The sequence below is a fragment of the Procambarus clarkii genome, chromosome 6, assembly GCF_040958095.1.
Source record: "Procambarus clarkii isolate CNS0578487 chromosome 6, FALCON_Pclarkii_2.0, whole genome shotgun sequence".
Taxonomy (NCBI): Eukaryota; Metazoa; Arthropoda; class Malacostraca; order Decapoda; family Cambaridae; genus Procambarus; species Procambarus clarkii.
In genome coordinates this window covers 44,247,058-44,259,538 of record NC_091155.1, presented here as the reverse complement: position 1 = coordinate 44,259,538, position 12,481 = coordinate 44,247,058, and the positions used below count along the sequence as shown (strand labels likewise).

The 12,481-nt window shown below is 38.8% G+C and overlaps 1 protein-coding gene across 1 annotated transcript in view; it reads left to right on the top strand.

Moving 5' to 3' along the window:
* LOC123754088 (sodium/mannose cotransporter SLC5A10) overlaps window positions 1-12,481 on the top strand; it is a 233,970-nt gene that overhangs the window by 176,028 nt on the left and 45,461 nt on the right. The window lies entirely within an intron of this gene.

The window sequence follows — 12,481 nt, the reverse complement described above, 5'->3', positions numbered from 1 at the left end:
GTGGCTCCCAGAACTGAAGGGCAAGAGCTACGAGGAGAGGTTAGAGGCATTAAATATGCCAAAACTAGAAGACAGAAGAAAAAGAGGTGATATGATCACTACATACAAAATAGTAACAGGAATTGATAAAATCAATAGGGAAGATTTCCTGAGACCTGGATCTTTAAGAACAAGAGGTCATAGATATAAACTAGCTAAACACAGATGCCGAAGAAATATAAGAAAATTCACTTTCGCAAACGGAGTGGTAGACGGTTGGAACAAGTTAGGGGAGAAGGTGGTGGAGGCCAAGACCGTCAGTAGTTTCAAAGCGTTATATGACAAAGAGTGCTGGGAAGACGGGACACCACGAGCGTAGCTCTCATCCTGTAACTACACTTAGGTAATTACACTTAGGTAACACTTAGGTAATTACGGTAATTTATCTCCAAACCAGTATTTTCCCAGGTATGTTCTAAATCTAAATTTCTCCAAATTTGTATTTGTGTTCAATTGGTTTGTGTTCAATTTCATGTACAGCTGGCTTTGTTTTTTTTTACTGACAATCTGGAATCTTTGGTTCCATTCCTGTTCAGAACAGAAATAGTTGGGCACATTTCCTTTCATCTAATGCCACTGTTCACCTAACTGTAAATAGGTACCAAAGAGTTGGGTAATTGTTGTGGGGTTGCATCCTGGGGCTGTAGGGGGTTGGGAGGTTCAGCAGTTCAACCTTGGGAGACCCTAGTGCAAACCTAACGTATGTTAATATGCAGGCTTCCCATTCCCAACAAAACAAATTATTAATTATTATTATTATTATTATTATTATGTCACTTTACTAATACAGTTTCCCTTCAGAATCTGGATGGTGAAATATAATATGGTAGCAAATTGATAGACGAGGGGGAGTGTTAGAGAACAAATACAACACAGGCACAATAAGTTACAAACCTTCATCACTGTGATAACAGGCAATAGTTGAAACTCTACCATTAACCATAGGAGTACTACGAGCCACCATCTTAGAACCTCTATTATTTCTTATATATCAATACTTGCCAAATGTTTCTTAACTCTCTTCAACCTATACTACTTGCTGACGATACTACCTTCATCTGTTCAAATCCCAACCCACACACACTAAATAATATTGTAAATAATAAAATAAAAAAAATTCACTCATGGTTGTCAACCAACAAACTCATGCTAAACACAGAAAAGACCTACTGTATTTTATATGAAAGGAAACCATCAAACTACATTCATCTTCAGATAGACAATGCAACATTAATAGCAAAAAGGGGGGGAAAGTTTCTTGGCCTAAACATAGACAAGAAACTTGAGTTCAGTAATCGCACACAACACATAACCAATAAAGTCTCTAGAACTGTTGGTTTACTCTCAAAAATCAGATATTATATTCCCTGCTCTGCTCTCCATTCACTTTACTACTTGCTAATCTATACCTTTCTAACATATGGTATCTGTGCATGAGGTTCAACCACTGCAAACTAAATCAAGCCCATCATTGCTCAGCAAAAATCTGCTATCAGAATTATAACAAACTATGTTACAAACTATGTGCCTCATAGAATTCCATGTACTCAGGTACGATGAAAATGAGGACCTTAAACATAATACTGTACAGGGTACAAAACACAATCAAATGTACCCATAGTAGGAAAACAGCATGTAAAGGATTTGGGAATAATGATGTCTGACGACCTGACGTTTAGGGAGCATAACCAAGCAAATATTGCATCAGCCAGAAAAAATGATCGGATGGATTACAAGAACTTTCAAATCCAGGGATCCCATCACAATGGTTGTACTCTTCAAGTCACTTGTGTTGTCCCATCTTGAGTACTGCTCAGTACTCACTTTCCCTTCAGAGCAGGGGAAATTCCTGAAATAGAGGGAATACAGAGAACATATACAGCACGCACTGATGCGATAAAGCACCTAAATTATTGGGATTGTCTCAAAGCCCTCCAAATGTACTCACTAGAAAGTAGACGAGAGAGATATCAAATAATATACACATGGAAGATACTGAAAGGGCCAAGTACCAAATCAACACAGTAAAATAACAATGTACTGGAGTGAACAATATGGAAGAAAATGCAGAATAGAACCAGTGAAGAGCATGGGTGCCATAGACACAGAGAACACTGTATAAACATCAGAGGTCCACGGTTGTTCAACACCCTCCCAGCGAGCATAAGAAATATTGCCGGAACAACTGTGGATATCTTCAAAAGAAAACTAGATAATTTTCTCCAAGGAGCGCCGGACCAACTGGGCTGTAGTGGGTATGTGGGCCTGCGGGCCGCTCCAAGCAACAGCCTAGTGGACCAAACTCTCACAAGTCAAGCTTGGTCTCGGGCCAAGCTTGGGGAGTAGAAGAACTCCCAGAACCTCATCAACCAGGTATGTCTTCAGGCAACTCACAGTCCCTCTGTTTAAATCCCTAAACATGCTAAACATAAACTCATTCCACACATTCTCTTGTGCTATTTACATCTATTTATTTATTTATTTATTTATTTATATACAAGAAGATACATTGGATTTATGAGAGTACAGTATATGAGTTACAGTATATGAGTTATGGCATTAATGTTTTTACATTCTTTTAAAACCACTAGCATGCATAGCATTTTGGGTAGGTCCTTAACCCCCTAAATGCGCGGCCTCCAAATATGAACCCCCCCCCCCCGTTGTACAGGAAATAAAATCTCTGGAAAAAATTCTTTTCTGTTTTGAAAGTGTCAAAAATCCTTCCCTGAGTATGGGTATAGTAACAAAAGGTCGAAATTGTACATACTTTGGCTGCTATGGGGTCCTTAAATTTGTGCGTGACGTCATCATTCCCTGGTCGCCCGTGGCGTACGCCCCCGGGGCCGGTAGGGCGCTCAGGCAGTATGCGCGGGTTGCCGCGAATATATTTTTATTCATTTTCTGCGCACAGTTCCAAATACATTTTATATGCTTTTACGTGCGAATCCTATGTATAATGAGCATGTACACTATATTATGGCAGTAGAACATCCGTACTGTCCGAAGACAATGTGTTACTTGCATTACTCATGTGTACACATATCCGGCACATATTTCCATTGTATCATGCTAATTTATGTATATATACACACTATACACTATCACACACTATATGCATTCACCATGAACACACTCAGAACTTCGCGAGTGTCAGCTGCCACACCCTCACTCCTCCAACATCCAGTTTCTCCCTCACTCCTCCAACATCATACTCGCCAACATTGCTCCTCCCCCCATACTGTTATTGTTTGTATTACACTATTTACACATGTTATGTATACCTATCTACATGTTTTATTCACCAGAACTATGCAAGTAAGCCGGTATTGTGTCCAAACTTTACAGTGGCCACCATACACTGCATGAGAAATCACACAGCAGCCAGCAGACGACGCTACGATTACGTCACCTCTCTCACCAACATAGCTCCTCTCAACATACTCCTGTTGCTGTTATTACACTATATACACATTGTATATATCCATGTACAAATGTGTTCGCCATAGTGAACCACTAAGCTAGTATGATGAGCAAAACAAGAGTGGCTGCCCCACACACACACAGTGAGGCTACCTCGATTCTCTCCCTCGCTCCCTCACCACAATTCCAACTCCCACAATACTACGCACATATGTACATGGGTATATACACACATTGTATATACCCATGTACATATGTGTTCACCATAGTGAACCACTATGGTATGACTGGTATGATGAGTAAAACAAGAATGGCTGCCACACACACAGTGAGGCTACCTCGATTCTCTCCCTCCCTTCCTCACCACAATTCCTCCTCCCACAATGCTAGGCACAGTGCTTATTATCACCACAATCCTGCTGTTATCATAATACTGGTCACTAAATCCTGTAAATGAATAATTGATCACAAGTTTATTTTGTAAAGGAACCTAGGAAGTCGTTTCAAGATTCCTAGATGGACGAAATAATGCTGTGGTGCTGTGGCTAGCGCTGTGAATATCATGAACATCATTGAATGACTGATATTTGAACATTGTACACAGTCATTATCACACTCAGGCTCTTCTGTAATACTATCATGGCTAAATAATACAAGTTATATATATATATTTTGACATTATTAGGCGATGCTGCGGTCACAAGCGGAACAGCAGTGCTGTGAGCTCATGCTGTGTGTGTCAGCCTTAGTTGCTCACTCAGTACTGAGGCTCTCACACCCGGGAATGTGGCTCACGATATTTTTTAAAGATGGCGTCCGTCTACAAGAGCCCTGAGGAAGCTGATATGAACCCCATGTAGCCGCGGGAGTTTCCCATTCCATTCAGAATGGGAAAAATACAAATACCCGGAGGCGCGTTGCACAAACCAGACGAGGGCCTGCAGGTGTGTTGCGCAGTTTAAGGGTTAAGGGTTAAAGAAGACTATCAAAGATTGAGAGAAGAATTGCAACACACTTCCTAGAGGGAGTTAATAAAAGATAAAGCCATTGAAGTGTCATGAGAAAATTTCACAAAGGGCATCAATGACTTGTACAAAAATATCTACCAAGAAGGAGACGATTGAAGAAATTAATGAGAAGGATGACAAATGCAGTAAAAAAGAGCTTTGAGAATTAAACTATCTCTGATAAAAGTATTAATCCACCAAGAATCACATAGAGTTATAGACCTAGAAAAGAATATAAATGATGCTACCCAGGAAATCAGAACACTAAAAATTAAACTGTGAATGAAAACTTGCTCAAAATGCCAAGAAAGATTCCACATAAACACAGAAATCCCAATAACGTGATATATCAAATAAACAAATCCACAAGGGCAGCTAGGAACATCCCATGCGTAGGTTCGAGCCCTCATCACGGCCCATGTGGATTTGTTCAAAGACTCCACATCCTGTTATGCTTATATATGGTGTAACATAAAGACGAGTGTCACAGTCGAACCCATGAAAGACAAGATCAGCCAAGTTATAACAGATGATAAACAGGCAGCTGACACTCTACATGTTACACTCTAGTGTTTAACTAGAATGATTAGACAACATCCCAGTATCCATACAAATGTTTGAAAAAGAAGATAACGAGTTAAATGGTATCACATTACATGCAAAATAATCAAGAAGTACATTAGCAAATTAAAGGAATCAAAAGCTACAAATGTGGATGGAATTCAATCCCAAATTAACCCTCAAACCGCGCATATCATATATAAATGATATCAGTGACAAAACCAAAACCGCACACATCATTTATATATGATTTCGTGTCTAGCACTATAATTTAAACGCCCCGCCTGGGATAGGGGCAGCTATAGTACAGCCAAGACCGATAGTTGCCAGATGCCACCTAGAAAAAAAATCCAGGCCAACATTCTTGGGTGTTACAGCGTCAGTATTGAGCAAGCCACCAAGGCTGGTGCACGCAGCACGAGCTCACAGCACCGCTGTTCAGCTTGTGATCACAGCATCGCCTACAAATACCATAATATAAATGATACTGCTATCATTTAGCAGTGATAGTATTACTGAAACCCCCTGACTGTGATAAAACTGACTAGGATTCTTATAATAGCAGGATTGTGGTGATATTTAGCTCTGTGCTCCATGGAGGGAGGAGTAAGGCTGTGGGAGGGAGGGTTGTGGCGTCGTTTTCTGACTGTGTGTGGCCACCATTTATTGACTGCACTCACCATACCAGCTTAGTGGTTCGATATGGTGAACACAAATGTAGATACTTATATATAACGTGTGTATAGTGTGAGATAACAGCGAGAGGAGTAGGTTGGGAGCCGCCATTTTGGTGAGGGAGGAGCATCGTCTGCACAACTTGGCATGTTGTTTACTGATGGCCACTATGGTCTTTGGGCACCATACCAGCTTATTTGTTCAGGTATGGTGAATAAAACAGGTAGATACTTATATATAATGTGTGTATATAGCGTAATAACACCACAAACAATATTGTTGAAGGACAAATATTAGTGCGTCTGGCCTTGAGGGCGGCCGCCGATCAGCTGACTGTGTGAGTAGCTACGTCTTATGGCCTTTACTCACCATACAAGCTTAGATGTACAGTTATGGTGAACAAAACATGTAAATACGTATATATAATGTCTGTGTATAGTGAATAAATACAGAAAGAGTATTGTGGGAGGTGAATGAGGGTGAGTGAGGTGGTGTTGAGGGAGGGAGTGGCAGTGAGTGGCTCGCTGGTGTTTGGCGGTCACTCCTCGTTGCTTTTTGACTCACAAGACCAACTTAGTAGTTCGTTATGGTGTACAAAACATGCAAATACTTATATATAACCTGTGTATATAGTGTAACAACAGCAAAACTATTTGTTTATTGTTTTATGAACATAATAATTGAATCACTAATATGCACACCATAATTTTGAGTACAGCGATGGTTCACACATTTTATAGTATAAATATACCACAATTCACTGTATGGAATAATATTACTGCAAAAAAACTAAGAAAAAATCAATCAGAGACATTGAAATAATTAGGTAATAATATATTTGTGGCAACTGCCGTCTGACAGCTCGGGCGGAGTACTGGTAGACCTCGTCTGGCGAAGGCTCTGCCAACGCCCCTTTTTTGCCACACTTCCCTACCCTATTGCGGCTAAAATATGCCACCTACGATTTTTTTGTAATTTTTTCCGTGATCATGGAACAAAAATGAACACTTCTATAAGACGAAAGAATTTTTTTTATTTTTGTTGTTGTTGCGCCTGTGGGTGTGAATTCCATTTGGGCCCCTAGCAGTTTGAGGGTTAAAAAGGAATTAGCGATGGGCTGTCTACTATATTACCCAAACTTATTTTTAAAAAATCCCTAGTCCAGAGAAAAGTTGTCTTGGATTGCAAATATGCAAATGTTATTTTGTCTTTAACCCTTCAATTGCGCATCGCATCATATGATGCTTTGACTGACTTGCAGTAAATTGCGCATCGCATCATGTGATGCTTTGGAGTGCTACGCAAGATTTAAACAGCCCGCGGATACACGGGGTACACCACACCTTCATCAGGGCTCTTGTAAACAGACGCCATTTAAAAAAATCGTGGGCCAAACTCCCGGGTGTTAGGGGGCCTCAGTATTGAGTCAGCTACCAAGCCTGATGCACGTAGCATGAACTCACAGCACTGCTGTTCAGCTTGTGACCACAGCATCGCCTAAAAATGCCATAATATACTTATTTATGCTATTATGTAGCGATGATATTATTACAGAAGACCCCTGACTGTGATAAAACTGACCAGGGTTCTGATAATAGCAGGATTGTGGTGATATTTGGTGCTGTGCGCCATGGAGGGAGGAGTAATGCTGTGGGAGGGAGGATGGTGGTGTTGTCTTTTGAGTGTGTGTGGCCACCTTTTATTGACTGCACTCACCATACCAGCTTAGTGGTTCGCTATGGTGAACACAAATGTAGATACTTATGTATAACGTGTGTATAGTGTGAGATAACAGCGAGAGTAGGAGGTTGGGAGCCGCCATTTTGGTGAGGGAGGAGCGTCGTCTGCAGGACTTACCATGTTGTTTACTGATGACCACGATGGTCTTTGGGCACCATACCAGTTTACTTGTACAAGTATGGTGAATAAAACAGGTAGATATTTATATATAATGTGTGTATATAGCGTAATAACACCACAAACAGTATTGTTGTAGGAGAAATATTAGTGCATCTGGCCTCTAGGGCGGCCGCCACCAGCTGACTGTGTGAGTAGCTACGTCTTTGTGCCTTTACTCACCATACAAGCTTAGATGTACAGTTATGGTGAACAAAACATGTAAATACTTATATATAATGTCTGTATATAAAAGCAAAAACAGTATGGTGGGTGGAGAATGTTGGCAAGTCAGGTGAGGTGAGGGAGGGAGCGGTCCATAGAATTACCCCAATCACCCAAATCAGGCCAAAACTACCCAAAACGTATTAGCATTACGTAAGTAATGAAGAAATATGGTATATTTACTTACTATAATGTTGGTGCTACACGTAGAACATGATCAAACATAGTTTTTCTCTGAAATAATCTAATTTCATAACGAAATGAGACGTAAATATGTGAGAGGTGACGCCATAGGAAGTCGACGGTCCAAGCGACAATTGTGTGGAGCGACTTATCCAAGAAATATGGTCGCCAGGAGAGTGTTTGCTGCCATATCAGCCTCCTGTACACAGTGATCCAGTCCTTTTCGTTCATTGAACACCGAACCCTACACGCCCTCTGATATATTGCTTAATTAACAAATATTCACAAATAAAGATTATATTTGTATATGTTATCAGAAAGGCAGATATAAAATAGTTTTTGTGAATCCATCACAGAGATTATACCTTATTAGAGAGGAAAAATATTCATACTTTAAACAAGGCTTCATGGCCGACGCTCTCCTTACCGATATGGGAACTATGACCTTCCGAAGATCAATGTTAATTTAATCTAGATATTGTAATAAACGAAGTTTTCTATGTCATCATAAAGACATAAATATAAGCTGCATGTTAATACTTTGGCATAAATATAACTGAATTGAAAGTTAAGATATATGCCTTTTTATAGTTACTTGATGGCTCGCTCAGGGAGTGTGAAGGCCTCCACACAAGCCAATCAATTTTATAATTACTTTGCATATATGCAAAGTAACGCCATAGGTCTTTATGTCAGAATAAAGCCATGTAGACGATAATGTAACTACATTTCAAGGAAAACATATCTTAATATAAATATTAAATGAATGTAAAGTTATGGTTAAATAAATAGCTAATACCACACAATCGCAGGTGTCTGGACACATGAATAGTCGCATTAGGTGAAAGGAAATGTACCCAACCATTTCCATTTACCCAACCAGTTTGTGCACCCTATACTCATCCTCTGTGCGGTAATTTATTGTGCATCCCATACTCATCTTGTTACCAGTAGTTTGTGCAACCCATACTCATCCTGTGACCCGTAATTTATTGTGCATCCCATACTCATCCTGTTACCGGTAGTTTGTGCAGCCCATACCCATCCTGTGACCTGTAATTTATTGTGCAACCCATACTTATCCTGTGACCTGTAGTTTATTGTGCAGCTAATACTCATTCTGTGAGTCATAGGACATTGCGCAACCCTTTCTCATCGTGTGAATCTTTGTTTACTTTGCTCTCCATATTCATCCTCTGCGCGATAGTTTCTTGTGCAACCCATACCCATGATGTGAGTGGTAGTTTATTGTGTACCCTATATTCATCCTGTGAGTATAGGGTTCACAATTCTTGTTTGGATTCTTGTAATGTTATTTGTCTATTTGTAGTCACAGTATTTGTGCGCCCCTTGAGGGACTTGAATTAGAGGGGGGTTGACATAGCCTAAGCTACTCTATCCCTTTGAGATTTATTTATTGCTTATCTCAATAAACATACTTGAACTTGAACTTGGGTACACAATGAGTTCATTTGTACTCCATACTCATCATCAAGAAGTGTATTTTACCAGCATTGTAATATAAATTAAGAATAAAAGCTTAACTGGATTACAGACCCATAATCAAAATAAGAGTCATCACTAATTATCATGACAAATTCTCTAGGCTACACTTCCGCCTTCGACAAGCTGCCGCCGGATGTGGGTATAGTTTATTGTACACCCCCGCACCCCCAGTCCTGGAAGGGCGGGCATTGGGATGTGGACATGTGTACCATTATTCCCCCCCCCCCACACACACACACACTCGATCCTCTCCTGTTAATAATAATACTAATAATAATAAAAATTAAAAATAATAACGTTAATAAATATTATAATTAAAACACTTACTGTAATACCCTAGTGCTTGAATGAAGGTGAAGGAAAGACCCAATAAATGTGTAAGTGTATTAAAAACCAAATTTTCGTTGGGTGAGCTGGCAGGTGAGCACCACTTGCCAGCTCACCCAGTAATGAACATCACCTGCACACTGCACCGAACCACTTGCCAGCAGGTGCAGAAGTACGATGGAGAGAGCAAAGTATACCATATTTCAAGTATAATATTAAAGATATATTTAGGATTTAATGTTTTCGTATAAAGTTTCAATAATACCTTTATTTGATTTTTTTGTATTATTTTCTACCACAGACGTGGCCACACATTAACAATGCTAACCATCATATATACATTTTCTTCAGTCCGCCATGGACTCTAACCCTTTCCACTACCGCCCACAAGATGGGTATAGGGTGCATAATATAAGAACTAAACTAACTCCATTGATAGGGTTAGAGATTTGTTAAACATATAGTTCAGGGATTTATTGAACAATCAACCACATAAGGTGATTGTAGTGTTTTTAAAATGCTAGGCTAAGCTACATAGCTACATACGTAAATACATAAATACACAGATTTACGTATGCCCTACATAAAGTGTTCGATGTGTCTTTTACATAGTGTCATTAACGTGCATTTACAAAGGTGAAATTGAATTCTGAACACATACATACACATATATTTGTCTCTTTTACTCTGACAAGGTGAGATAACTGATAGAGAAACTAGTGTGCAATTAAGCACTTAATCACTGAAGGTGATTAAGGTGCTTTCACAAGCTCAGGTTATAGAGTTACATCACATACATTCATTGTATAATTGATACGTTACATCGTCAATCTAGGGTACAAGTTCAATATATCATCAAGTGTTCCAGTACTCAAATAGTAATTACACAGTTTAGCATAGCGCTTCATTCATGTATGTAAGAGAGAAGATTGTTCAAATATATTACATGCACATCCGGTACATCGTCCACCTTCTTCTACAGAACCGTCGGTATAGCACTGATACACATCGTTACCCATACTCTGAGTACTTTCAGTGATGCTTCACAGTGTTAACTGTTTTAATAATGTAGAGTGTACATTATCTTTCTTGGGTGCATTTACAAAATCAACTGCTAGATCCAAGTTATCCCATGGAGTAATTGGTTGATTAATCGTTAATTGAGTTGGGTACACATTTAATATTTTGATGGAGTTGGCTACCTTGTAGAACCAAAATGCATTCACGCCGAAAACTGTGCTAATAGACAAAATTATGTTAGAGATATGGGTCTATAATTATCTGAGTGTGCTTTGGGGATGGGAACAATGACACTGTCCAATCATCAGGTAATACTCCTTCACTTAAACTCATTCTGTACAACACTAAAAGTGGATTACCTGGTACTTGTGAGACTAATCTCAGTAAACTGTAAGTAATACCGTCCTCTTCAGGAGCAGTTGACTTATTTGATTGTGCTACACAGCCTTCCCGGCTTGGTGCCTTCTTTGGTAATTACTTATCAAAGGCAGCTCCATACGAGGAGCTGCCTCGTATGGGCCAATAAGTCTTTTGCAGTTACCTTCATTCTTATGTTCTTACTTACATTTACTGAACTTTATCATCATCATCATCATTTACAGAAAGAAATTAACATAAAAAGTAGTCATTTTAATACACAAAACAGAAGTAGATATTATGTAAATTATGATGCAGGATAGGATCACTATTAAGAACTTAATTATAAACCACAATATGTTTTATATCGTCAGAAATTCTGATACATACCATATATTTTCAAATATTTACAATTAAAGTATTTATTTAGGAAATAAGTATTTTAGTTACCCTAGTTAGCTCTGAGAACACACATTGTTGCAGCAAGAATTTCTTCCCACTAATCTGAGCGATGCTAATGACCCATTGGACTTGTCATGAACAACAATCAACTACAGCACCATCTATATCAGAAGATATTCAAAATATTCTTGATGTCATTCAAATTGTCAATACGAGAACAGAATACATAAGAGTTAGTTTAGTGATGTCAAAGGAATCATATTGACTGACCGAGCCCCATTGTAAATATCCGTGGCTTCCTGACCATAAAGGTACCGCCGCGGATAAGGGTAAGGAGGGTACCGTCGAGGGTAAGACACCGGATGTACCCCATATACAAGCCACACTAGCTATTAGTTCATATAAGCTGACAACTTATCCAAATAAACATTACTTCCTAATTATATATATATACATATATATATATATATATATATATATATATATATATATATATATATATATATATATATATATATATATATATATATATATATTATGTAAATTATGATGCAGGATAGGATCACTATTAAGAACTTAATTATAAACCACAATATGTTTATATATATATCCTACTCACACTCATCCTAGCACAGTAATTTATTGTGCAACCCATACCCATCCTGTTACCAATAGTTTGTGCAACCCATGCTCATCCTGTTACCTTTAGTTTATTGTGAAACCCATACTCATCCTATGAATGGTAATTTATTATGCACCTCATACTCATCCTGTGAGTCATAGGACATTGTGGAACCCTTTCTCATCGTGTGAATCTTTGTTTACTTTGCTTTCCATACTCTGCTCTCCGATAGTTTCTT